The sequence below is a fragment of the Vombatus ursinus genome, unplaced genomic scaffold (genome assembly GCF_900497805.2).
Source record: "Vombatus ursinus unplaced genomic scaffold, bare-nosed wombat genome assembly UNPS02014861.1, whole genome shotgun sequence".
Taxonomy (NCBI): Eukaryota; Metazoa; Chordata; class Mammalia; order Diprotodontia; family Vombatidae; genus Vombatus; species Vombatus ursinus.
The window spans coordinates 7114245-7126893 of record NW_020954639.1 but is presented as its reverse complement, the minus strand read 5'-3'; the positions used below and the strand labels follow the sequence as shown (position 1 = coordinate 7126893).

The window sequence follows — 12649 nt, the reverse complement described above, 5'->3', positions numbered from 1 at the left end:
CCTATTAAGCAAGAACTCTTTATCATGCCTCTTTCTGAATTAATTTGAAAAGCATTTAATCATCAGAATTTATTCATCGGGCATTGGTTAGGAAATCAATTCATATTTCTAGTTACGTGGTTTTTAAAACAGTAGTGTTGGCTTGTATTTCTGTCTTTGGTCAGCGGAGGTATGAAAACAATAACACGAACCTCAGCAAATCTCTTCCTCTTTCAGGGAGGGCAACATGTCATACTCTACTCTAGTTTACAAATGCCACAGAGGCTAGGAAAAGCCTAACGCTGTCGGCTTCCCGCATTGCTCTAACTGTAAGGAGTATAATGACAGGATGGTCCCCATGACTGATTCCTGCTTCCCTTTCCACCATCACTACCCGTATCGAATAATCAGGGGCAGGATGGAGGGTTCTCTTTCTTTCTTTTTTCCCCTAGAATCCCTCATGGAAATAGATGATTTAAAAAATGGTCTATATTTGAGGAGCTGAGCAATCCGTTACCCATTTTAGACTAACAGCTGCAAAGTAATAGTAAAAGGCACTTCAATCGAGCTAATATATAGGGTGTTTATTAAGGGGAAAAACGTGGATGTGTTCCATGCCTAGAGACCCTCTCAGGCACTTCAAGTATTCTCTCTGCTCTTCAGATTATTTTTTTTCTTCCATCATCCAAGTGCAGGAGCTGTCTTAGCCTATTCCACTGTTTACCTCTAAAAGCAAACCAGTCACAGGAAAATAAAAGAGTCCCCCTTTTTCAGTTTCTCGCTGAAATGGCAACTCCATTTATGAGGGCCAGTGGAAGAAGCACATAACAAACTTCACGAAATCAGATCTTTCTCCAAAGTGTCTCAGTTCTTGAATTTATTTTCAGCCATATCCAGGAGAAGCACGGACTCATCTCATCCTCAAAAGTTAGCACTTGTTTTTCAGGTCTGATTAAAAGAAAAACACAAATAAAATGCACAGCAACACAGCAAAATCTCACCCAATTGCTATTACTTGATTTGGAGGAATGAGTGAAATCATCTAGTTAACGCAAAGGTGGAAAGTAGGGAAGACAAGAGGAAGACATACGATCCCTTCAGAATTTATTTAGTTGGGTGCATTCAAAACACACTCAAGCATAACTCTGACCATGTCCTCCTCCTACCTGATGAATTCTGTTGGCTCCGACTTACTTTGAGGATTAAATATATAAACTCATTGGTTTGGAATTTATAGCTCTTCACAACTGGTACCTTCCTGTCTTTTCGACCTTCTCAGACATTACTGTGCTCCACTTGCTCTATGGTCCAGATGTAGTTCTATTTGCAGTTCCTCACTGACAATACTCCATTTCCCATCCCTGTGCCTTTGGCTGTCTACCATGCCTGAAATGCTCTACAACCTCATCTGCCTATTAAAATCCCTGGTTTTCTTCAAGGCTTAGCTTAAATGTCACCTTGGATGGGAAGCCTTTCCCAGCCCCCTCAGCTGCTAATGCATTTCCCTCTAAAGTTTCCTTCCATATACACTATATGTGTCTTATATGTACCTATTTATATTCGTGTTGGCTCCTCCATCAGAATGTAAGCTTCTTGAGGGCAGTTACTGGTTTTTTTTTCTGTTTGTTTTTTTCTTTGTTTCCCCAGCACTTAGCCCAGTACCTGGCACATAATTAGTGTTTACTAGATGTTTGTTGATTGATCAGTTGGCCAAATATATCTAGAATCTGCTTCATCTAACAAATACTTAATCACTTTTCAAGGCTTCTCACTGCTACCTTCAGTCAATTACAGTTATGTTTTTTTTTTTTTCTGTTTTGAGTTGGTTTGGTTTTGTTTTTGTCAGAGAAGGTTTTGGGAAGGGGTTGCATCAGCCTGGCTTTCCTGTTTTTGTGAAAATGTGAGTTATTTCTCATTTCCCAAGAGCCCTTACTTAACTAATCCTGGAACCTGTGGTTGCCTTCAGGAGATTACAACAAATAGCAGGTACGTATTGTGTGTGTGAGTGCATATGTGTACATATCTCTGCGGGTATACATGTATTAAACATATCTATGTACATGTGCAAGAAATGTATACGTTCTTGTTGTTCAGTTGTGTCTAACTCTTCATGAGCCCTTGAACCATGCTGTCCATGAGATTTTCTTGGCAAAGGTACTGGAATGGTTTGCCATTTCCTTGTCCAGTGAATTAAGGCAAACAGAGGTTAAGTGACTTGTCCAGGGTCACACAGTTAATGAGTGTCTGAGGGTAGATTTGAACTCAGATCTTCCTTCAGGCTTAGTGCTGTACTGAGCCACCTAGCTTTCCCTGGTATATACATAGATATTCACCAAAAAAGCATGTAACAGTTCCTTTACAGAATGTATTTTCTTGTCCACTACAGCTTTTGATGACCCGGAAACCAATCTGTTGACTACTATAGGACAAAAAAAAAGTAGTATAAAGGTAGGTTCACCATTTTGGGAAGCTTGAGAATTGTGGGAAAGGGAACTTTTCAAACTCTCTTTTCTTCAAGGGCAAGGGTTCTTAACACTTTGGCAGTCTGGTGAAGCCTATGGACCCCATCTCAAAATAGTGAATATTGCTCACATTTATAATTCAAAGAAATGCTCAATTTCAGCCAGAGTTGATTAAAAATAAAAATATAATTTTTCCCCACCTGAGTTCACTTGACCCCCTGAAATCTATCCATGGTCCACGGATCCTAGCTGAAGAGTCCCTCTTCTAGGGCAAACTGAAAGGTTATATTATAATGAACCCAGCTACCAGGAAGTGCCAGGCACTGGACTAAGTGCTGGGGATATGAAGGAAAAAACATAAACAGTTCCTGCCCTCAAGAACCTTAGGAGTGAGGCAGGATAACACCAAGACTGGCTTTCAGATCTATTAGCAGTAACAGTAGCTGTCTACACTTTCAATTCACTTTGATATTGTGGTCCTCATACTTACCATCTCTGGTCAGTCATTTAGTGAAGAAACATTTATTTAGTGCTTATTGTACTAAGCAGCTTGGTGGCAAAGTGGATAGAGCACTGGGCGTGGAGTCAGAAAGACATGAGTTTAAATCCAGCCTCAGACACTAACTAGCTCTGTGACTCTGGGCAAATCACTTAACCTCTATTTGCCTTAATCCACTGGATAAAGAAATGGCAAACCACTCTAGTATCCTTGCCAAGAAAACCTCATGGACATGCTATGTCCATGACATAGTATTGACATGCTATGGTCCATGCAGTCACAAAGCGTCGCACACAAGTGAACAACAACATGCTAGGTGCAGTGCTAAGTGCTAGAGATTTAAATGCAAGCAAAAAGAAAGATAGTGTCAGCCCTCAAGGAGCTTCTATTCTAATGGGGCTAGACAACATATAAAAAGGAGCTAAAAAGGTTGGGAGGGGGAGGTGCCTGTGGAGAGTACAGTAATAAAGTGTAGAGAGTCAGAAACAGAACCAGGAAAGGAATGAAGAATGGCTGACTGACCTAGTTCCCTTCCTTAAGAGTGGAGGTTCCAGAAGGAATTCACCAGTAGGGGGAGGGGGCAACAAGATGGAGGGGGGTTTTGGGCTGAGAAGACAGCCAAAGCGTGGTGGCAAAGGTTGAAGAACTGGAAAAAAATCGGAAAAGGAATGAACTAGAACAAACCTTTATCGAACACCTACTCAAAACAGGCACTTGGGGAGCCAAGAGATATGTAAATCCTCAGGGAACTTACACTTTGCAAGTAGAATGGACATACACATAAATGGGTCAATAGTAATACAGGTTAATAGATGCCATCATCTGGACCCCGCCTCCTGACACTCCATGGAGGTGAATGGGAGAAGACTCCAATTTGGCTCATCCAAAAAAAAAAGAAAAAAAGAGGAAGGAGATGTCTCCTATATTTTAGTTAAAAGGCTTCAGGCATGGCCCTTGCCACGTGACAAATTGAGGGACCTCATTCTCAACCCTAAGTACCTTTCTTGGACTTATCTACTACCTGTTTTTGTTGACCCTTGCTCAGATTTTGCAGATTCACTGTTGTTACTCCCTCCTCCCTCTTCCTCTGGCTCTTCTTGGATTCTGTGCTCGACAACTTGGTATTTTGCTTCCTTCTTTGCCTCTACTCCTTTGGCTTTCATCCTTCCTGAATTCAGACTTTTTCAGTGCCAAGTTCACTTTGCAGCCTGATACTGGCCTCAAGGTCATCGTGACTCAAAATCCTTGCAGGTAGACTGACGTATTCTCCTATCCCTCACTCATCTGGCCCGTCCTGGCTGCCAGCTCCACCCATAAGTGGAATCTGGTGTGGGGAACAAGACAAATAGACAGTGAGTGGTAGATGATAGGTACCACAATCCTACAAGTCATTCATGTTTCACACCTCAGGGTCAACACTAATCTTTCCTCCTCCCTCACCTCATTCCTCCAATAACAGCCTATTTTGACCAATTCTATTTCTATAACATCTCTCATATCCTTTTACTATTCTCTAATCACATTCACCTAATTACTTATACTATTACAATATCTTCCTGATTGCTTTCCCTGCCTTCAGTCTCTCCCCTATCAAGGCATCTTCCACACAGATTCCAAAATAATCTTCGTAAGGTATGAGTCCCTTGTTCAAAAATTTCCCATGGCTTCCTATTGTCTCTGAGATAAAATATAAATTCCTTAGTCTGGCAAATAAACCTTTCCTAAACTATCCAATATGACCCAGCTGAATGCCTTGCTGCTTCTCCTATGTGACACTCCCTGTTTCACTGGAAACTGTCCCCTTCACCAGGAATGCACTCTCTCCTCACTACATCTCTTAGAATCCCTAGTTCCTTTGAAGCTCACTTCAAGCACCACCTTCTACATGAAACTCCTACATGAAGATATGTCTCCCTTAATGGAATGGAAGCTCCTTGAGGACAGGGACTGTCTAATATTTGTCTACAGTGTGTACATAACCCATAGTCCCTGGCACTTAAGCACTTATTGATTATTTTGTTGATTGATCTTGTGGGTGAGATAGAGCCAGTGAAGGTTTTTGAGTAGGAAGAGATTGGAAAAAATGAAATCAAAGTTTAAAAAGCTTAATGTGGCAATGTTGTTCTCAGGAGATTGGAACACTAAGGAGCTGGGAGGAGGAGAGAGGCTCTCTCAGGAGTGGCCTTTTGTGTGGGAAAGTTTGCTCTATAGTTTTCACTGCTGTGAAAACAACTGGGGAGAGGATGAATTGATTACAATTCTAAGGGGGGTGAGTGTTAAAAAGGCAGATGGCTGGCATATGACAGAAGAAATGAAGCCAACTTGGGTGCAGCATGTCAGTGGCCGTGATGAGCTATGTGTTTCTTGGCATGAGAAATGAGCAAGTGTTGAGAAGAGAGAAAGGCCTGGGGCATAATGGTTTCACCCTTATGGCATTTGTCCTAGACCTCCTTCTCCTGTGTGGTGTGTGAGTGGGTGTTGATGGGCATTTGTCTTTGTCAGGGTTTGTGATACTCTCACATGGCACATGCCAGAATGGGGCAAGTGGTGATGAGAACTATAAGATCAGTTTTTGTCCTGGATGACCTAGCTGAATACTGCCACAGCTCAGCTTGCCTCAGAAATGATTTTCAAAGAAGAATGCCTGGTGGGGCACCAGCAACCTAACAAGTACCTCAACCATACCACGGAAGCTGTCCCCTCTTCTTTTCTCCTTAGATGGGTTGGTTGCATTGGTGCAAAACCTTCAGGAGAGAGAAATTACAGTAGTTCCAGATATTCCCCATTTGATTTGAGGTTCAGCAAAATTGCTTGGTCCAGGTGACGACAACTGCTTTACACATATGACTGCTCTTTAGCAACCAGGGATCATATCCCCAACCATTATTTTCCCCTCAGAAGCAAGAAGCCAACTTACTTTCCCTGGAGCTATGCTAGCTTATCTTTAAAATGCAGCCCTATGTAATTCCCACCAATCAGGTGGGGCTAGCCTTCATGACTGGGAATTTGGGAGTGGCAGTCCTTGACTAAACAGTGATTTCGAAAGAGGGAAGCCTCTTGTTAAGAGATCGTATTTGAGGCTGTTTTGTTCAATATTTGGGTACCTACATAGAGCACTACATGCTGTGGTTTTAATGCCACATATATGGTAGGAAAAGAATTCTTTACATATATATGCGTGTGTGTGTGTGTGTATTGGTATATATGTATATATATACACATATATATTCATAGATCGGGAAGAGACAGATTGACTGTAATTCTATGCAAATTGTTCCCTTATTGGGAGATAGACAGGTGACTGCATTATGGTGAAACGTGGTAGAATACGGTGAATGTAAAGTCAGTCTGGGTGCAGAGAATGTTTGAGTATTGGAGGAGACTCAGTGATCATGATGAGGCTTGAGTTGTGCCAGAAGGGATGAGACCAGGAGGCATGTCATAAGATGACTTTGGATTCCTTTCCATGGTGTGTGTGTGTGTGTGTGTGTGTGTGTGTGTGTGTGTGTGTGTGTGTACAGGTGTTTCTCTCAGCTAAAGGTTATATAGGTTGGTAGCTTTTAACTCCCTACAGCATATAGCATGGTGGAGCAAGCAAATGATGAGGAGCTGTAAAATCAGACTCTGTTTAATGTAACTTAGGAGAATCCACCCCAAATTGGACTTTCCTCCAGTGCCCCTTTCTAAAGGAAAGTGCTTGGCAGCAGGGAAAGGAAACCAGGCGATCAACCAGGTGCATAGACTGGATTCAAGGAGAGGAGAGACTACTGGTAGAAAGACCTATGAGAATGATAAAGTCCATGCATGAGAGAATGGGGCCCAGGAATGATGGTGGTGGCAGGGAAAATGAAAAGTAAATATGGGATTCACAGAACATTGGAAGGATCACAGTTATAGAAGGATCAATAAGAATTAGTAGCTGGCAATATGCATGTTGAGGGAGATCATGAATTTAAGGACAGCTAAGGTTTCTTTAAAAACTGTTAAATTGTCTTTTTTTTATATCACTTCTCTTTCTCAATGCATTCCCTTTCCTTCTTCTACCCAGAGAGCTATTTTCAATAATGAAGGACAAAAAAGAAAGGGAAAACCAGGTCAGCAAAAGTAATCAACACATCAAAAAAAGTCTACATATGCAGTATTTCACACTTATAGTTCTACCTCTGCAAAGAATCAGGAAAGGGGCTTTCATTACAATTTAACAGCATTCCATTTCAATTATTGTTTTTTCCCTCATTTCACTATTATAGTCATTGTGCATTATTTTCCTAGTTCCACTAACTTCACTTTGCTGCATTTCAAGTCTTCCCATGCTTTTCTGTGTTCCTCATCTCTAACAGTTCAGTAATATCCTGTTGTACTCATGTACCACAACTTATTTAGCCATTTCCCAGGCAACCACTTTGTTTCTAGTTCTTTGCTATTATAAAAAGTACTATGAATTTTTCAGTGTATAATGAGCCTTTCTTTTAATTATCGACTTCTATGGGACATATGGCTAACAGTAAGATCTACAGGTGAAAGACTGTGAAAATTTTAGTCATTTTTTAACATAATTCCAAATTATTTTTAGAATGGTTTGGCCACTTCAAACTCTAAACAGGATGTTAATGTGCCTTTCTTTTCACAACTCCTCCAACATTGACTATTCCCATCTTTTGTCAGATTTACCAATTTGCAAGTTAAGAGATAAAAGCTCAGAGTTGTTTTTTATTTGCATTCTCTAATTATTAATGACTTGGAGTATTCTTCCATATTGTTGTTAAAAGTTTGCAATTCTTCTTTTGAGAAATGTTTGTTCATATTCTTTACCTTCTTACCTATTGTGGAATGACTTTTGGTGATTCTAAGATTTCTGACCTGGGTAACTGAGATCAAGGTAATATCACTGACCATTACAGTGGTGACTATTGTCACCCCATTCCTACAGCTCCTTGATAGTCCACCAAAGAATACAATGGCTCAAACATCTGGGGCTACAGGGCAACTTTTAAAAAGCCTATAAAAGTGTACATTTAGAGATTGGCTGCAAGAGCACCCAAATGACAAAGTAATAGCTCACATATTTATAAAGGACTTTAAGCCCACAGTTTCATATATTATCCTCCTTATCTGTTCTTTGTACTTTTAAATGTTCATATTTTCCAAGTTCATAATAAAATATGATAATAATGATAAATTATAGAATCTTGGCAGGTATAGAAGTCAAACTCACTAGCATGAATTTTACAGACCCCACTTTCTTTGGTTATTTGAAAATCAAGACAACATTTGTTCTTCTCTAGTCCTGATTCCCCTAGTTTCCTTTGATCTTGCAAACATCATAGTGACAGTGCCTCAGCATCACATCTGTCAGTTCCTTTTGGATACTTGTAGTTTATCTGGGCTTGAATTCATCACAGACAGCCACATACTCTCATATTATGTCTTTACTTATCTTGGATTTCAAAACCTCATTAGCCATTTTGTTCTGTTCTTTCTGGCCCAAAGAAGCAATTTGAATTGAATAATACTGCCTTCTTGTTATCATCCACTATCATCCTAATATCTATCCCTCGCATTGGTTCTACCCCTTCTTTGATCCTTTTCTTTTCTCCAATGTAGTCAAAATCTACACACCACCATTTTTTGTTGTCCTCAACATTTCCAACCAACTTTAGCATAGCACAAGCTTTAGCGTTCCCAGCACGTCCTTAAAAGGTCATGTCACACTTTTATATTCATCCTGTGCCCCATCCTTGTTTTCACTTTTTTGTATGTGTCTTTTAAAAATCTAAATTGGTTGATAACTTGATTAGACAACTTCAGTCAGTCAACTAGCATCTAATATTAAGCATATACTGTATGCCCGGCACTGTGCTAAGCTCTGGGGATAGAAAAAACCAACCAAACAACAACAAAAGACCCTGCTTTCATGTTTTTCTGTGTGTTGTAGCACTTGGGAATCCCCAAAAAAGCCGCCTCAGCTGTGATTCTTGTCCGTAGTCTCCCATTAGTTCATAAAAAGGGGTCTACCCAATATGCTGGAGGTCTTCTTTGAGTTCTCTTGACATAGAAAGGGTACTAGCAGAGCAGTGTACAGAATAACCACCTGTTATCCCTTATCCTCTCCATGTGACTGATCAGCTTAATCTTCTACTTATCCAATTATTATACTTAGACAAGTATCTTCTCTTCTACTTTTACAATTCTTTTTTTTATTCTTTTTCATCTTGGGTTATATATTATAACCCACTCAAGCTCACCATACCCCTCTCTGATACCTTCTGCAGGATGTTCATTTTTAGGAGACTGTTGTATTTGGTGTCTGTCTACCATACAGCAACACTTGTTGAATGTTGCTACTACAAATATGGGTTTTGCTTCCTTTCAAGACCCCAAACTTCCTGGGGAAGTTTGCAGTTATTAAAAGAGATTTATAATTTCCTAAAGGCAATCCAACCTAGTTTCTTCTACCTGTTCAGTTCTGTGACCAGCTGTGTCCATCTGTACTATCTGTCTCAGAAACATATAATTATGGACAAGCTATATATCACCTAGCAATTAATTGAAACTTGCTGAGAATATGAGATCATGTTGTACTTATTTGTTGAATGAAAAAGCTTTTAATATTATTGAGTCATAAAAAATGATAAAATGGCCTTTCCAAAAAGAGACTTGGAACATCTTTACACACAATACAATACAGTACAAAATGAAATGAGCAGAGCTAGGGCAGCTAGGTGGCACAGTGGATAGAGCACCAGCCCTGAAGTCAGGAGGACCTGAGTTCAAATACGGCCTCAGACCAAACACTTGACACTTACTAGCTATATGACCCTGGGCAAGTCACTTAACCCCAATTGCTTAAAAAAAAAAAAGAAATGAGTAGCGCTAAGAGAACAATTTATAGCACACTACCCACCTCCTGCTAGTTGGACTTAAAATGAAGAATAAGACATATATTGTTGGTTATGGCCAATGTGGAAATTTGTTTTGCTACACTATGCATATTTTTATGAAGGCGTTATTATATATTGCTCCATGGGACGGAAGGTTGTAGGAGAGACAGGTAACAAATGTCAGTTTAAAATAAATAAAAACAATAAAAAAGAAGAGAAAAGATACTTTATTTGGTAGAACGAAATGCTACCTTAGGCTCTTTTCCAATCAGGTGTGTTCCATTCATACATCAAAATCATTCATGAGTCCTTGAAAGTCATAACAAAAATAATCCTGTTTGTTTATAAATGTCAGGCAAAGAATAAAGCTGAAAACTGATAGCTTACTAAAGAACGGACCTTACCATGGTGATAGAGGAGATTCAGCTCAGAGACCAAGTTTAAGAGAGATTTCTGTGAATGGTAGATTGCTCCTATTTGTGGATAGTATTGTTCCAGTTGTACCAAGCCTGGGAACATCAGAGAGTCTCCTGGAAGAGATATGTTACCACTCAGAAGAGGTTGGTTTGATCATCCACACAGGCAAGACCAAGTGGGAGGGATGGAATAAGCAATTATATAGCAACTACTGTGTACCAGGCATTGTGCTAAGCACTTTACAAGTATTCTCCCATTTGATCCCAACAACAACCCTGCAAAATATGTATTGTTAATTATTACCATTTTACATTGAGGAAATAGGTACTCAGAGGTTAAGTGACTTGTCCAGGGTCACCCAGCTACAACATCCCCAACAAGTGGTCGTTTAGTCTCTTTCTGAGATTATCTTTTTTTTTCTCATTTAGTATTTTATTTTTCCCCAGTTTCATGCAAAAACAATTTTCAACATTCATTTTTAAAATTTTGAGTTCCAAATTCTCTCCCTTCCTTCCCCGCCCCCAACCAACTCCCATCATTGAGAAGGCAAGCAATTCGATATAGGTTATACATGTGTAGTCATGCAAAACATTTCCTTAACAGTCTGTGAAAGAAAACATAGACCAAAAAAAAGAAAACTTAAGAAAAATAAAGAAAGCCAAAAAAGGTATGCTTCAATGTGTATTCAGACACCATCAGTTCTTTCTCAGGGGATGGATAGCATTTTTCATCATAAGTCCTTCAGAGTTGTCTTGGATCACTGTATTGCCAAGAATAGCTAAGTCATTCACGGCTGATCATCTTACAATGTTGCTGTTACTTTGTACACAGTATATGTCACTTTGCATCAACCCATGCAAGTCTTTCCAGGTTTTTCTGAGAGCATCCTGCTCATCATTTCTTATAGCACAATAGTATTCTATCACAAATATATACAACAACTGTTCAGCCATTCCCCAGTTGATAGGCATCCCCTCAATTTGCAATTCTTTGCCACTATAAAAGAGCTACTATAAATATTTTTGTACATATAGGTCCTCTTCCTTTTTTTTTTAATCTCTTTTGGGATACAGACCTAGTAGTAATATTGCTAGGTCAAAGGGTATACATGGTTTTATAGCCCTTTGGGTATAGTTCCAAATTGCTCTAAAGAATGCTTGAGCTCTCCTAACTTGCCTGGGCGGCAGCCGTAGATACTGCAGCAGCCGCAGTATGTCCCACAGATTGTCCTCCGCTCCCAGGCATGGGTCTCCGGGTTTCCTGCCTTGAGAGAGAAGCAGCGTGCACCGGGGAAAGGTGAAGAGTTTCCCCAAAAATGACCCCACCAAGCCCATCCACCTGACAGCCTTTCTGGGCTATGAGACAGCATGACACATATCGTTCGCGAGGTGGACGGGCCTGACTCAAACGTCAACAAGAAGGAAGTGGTCAAGGCTGTCAGTGTGTGGAGATGCTCCCCCATGGTCATTGTAGACATCGTGGGCTATGTGCAAACCCCACGAGATCTGAGCAGCTTCAAAACCATCTTTGCTGAGCACATCAGTGATGAGTGCAAGAGGCGATTCTATAAGAACTGGCCTAAGTCCAAGAAGAAGGCCTTCATCAAGTACTGCAAGAAGTGGCAAGATGATGACGGCAAGAAGCAGCTGAAGAAAGACTTCAGCAGCATGAAGAAGTACTGCCAGGTGATCTGTGTCATTGCCCACACCCAGATGCGCCTGTTCCCTCTGAAACAGAAGACGTCCAACCTAATGGGGATCCAGGTGAATGGCAGCAGCGTGACTGAGAAACTGGACTGGGCCTGCGAGAAGCTGGAGCAGCAGGTGCCTGTGTCCATCATGTTTGGGCAGGATGAGATGACTGACGTCATTGGAGTGTCCAAGGGCAAGGTTACAAAGGTGTTACCAGCCACTGGAACATAAAGGAACTGCCCTGAAAAACCCACTGAGGCCTGCATAAGGTGGCATGTAATAGAGCATGGCATCCTGACCGTGTGGCCCTCTCTGTGGCTAGAGCTGGTCAGAAGGGCTACCACCATTGCATAGAGATCAACAAAAAGATCTACAAGATTGGCCAGGGCTACCAGATCAAGGATGGCAAGCTGATCAAAAACAATGCATCCACCGATTATGATCCGTCCGACAAGAGCATAAACCCTCTGGGAGGCTTTGTCCAGTACAGTGAAGTGACCAATGATTTTATCATGCTGAAAGGCTGTGTGGTTGGGACCAAGAAGCATATCCTCACCCTGCGAAAGTCTCTACTGGTACAGACCAAACATCACGCCCTGGAGAAGATTGACCTGAAGTGTACCAACACCACCTCCAAGTTTGGCCATGGTCGGTTCCAGACTGTGGAGGAGAAGAAAGCTTTCGTGGGACCACTCAAAAAGAGACCGAATCACGGAAGAA

At 40.8% G+C, this 12649-nt stretch overlaps 1 pseudogene; it reads left to right on the top strand.

Annotated features, from left to right (window-relative positions):
* The first annotated feature begins 11450 nt into the window (after nt 1-11450).
* Nucleotides 11451-12649, top strand: part of LOC114027489 — an 11571-nt pseudogene continuing 10372 nt past the window's right edge.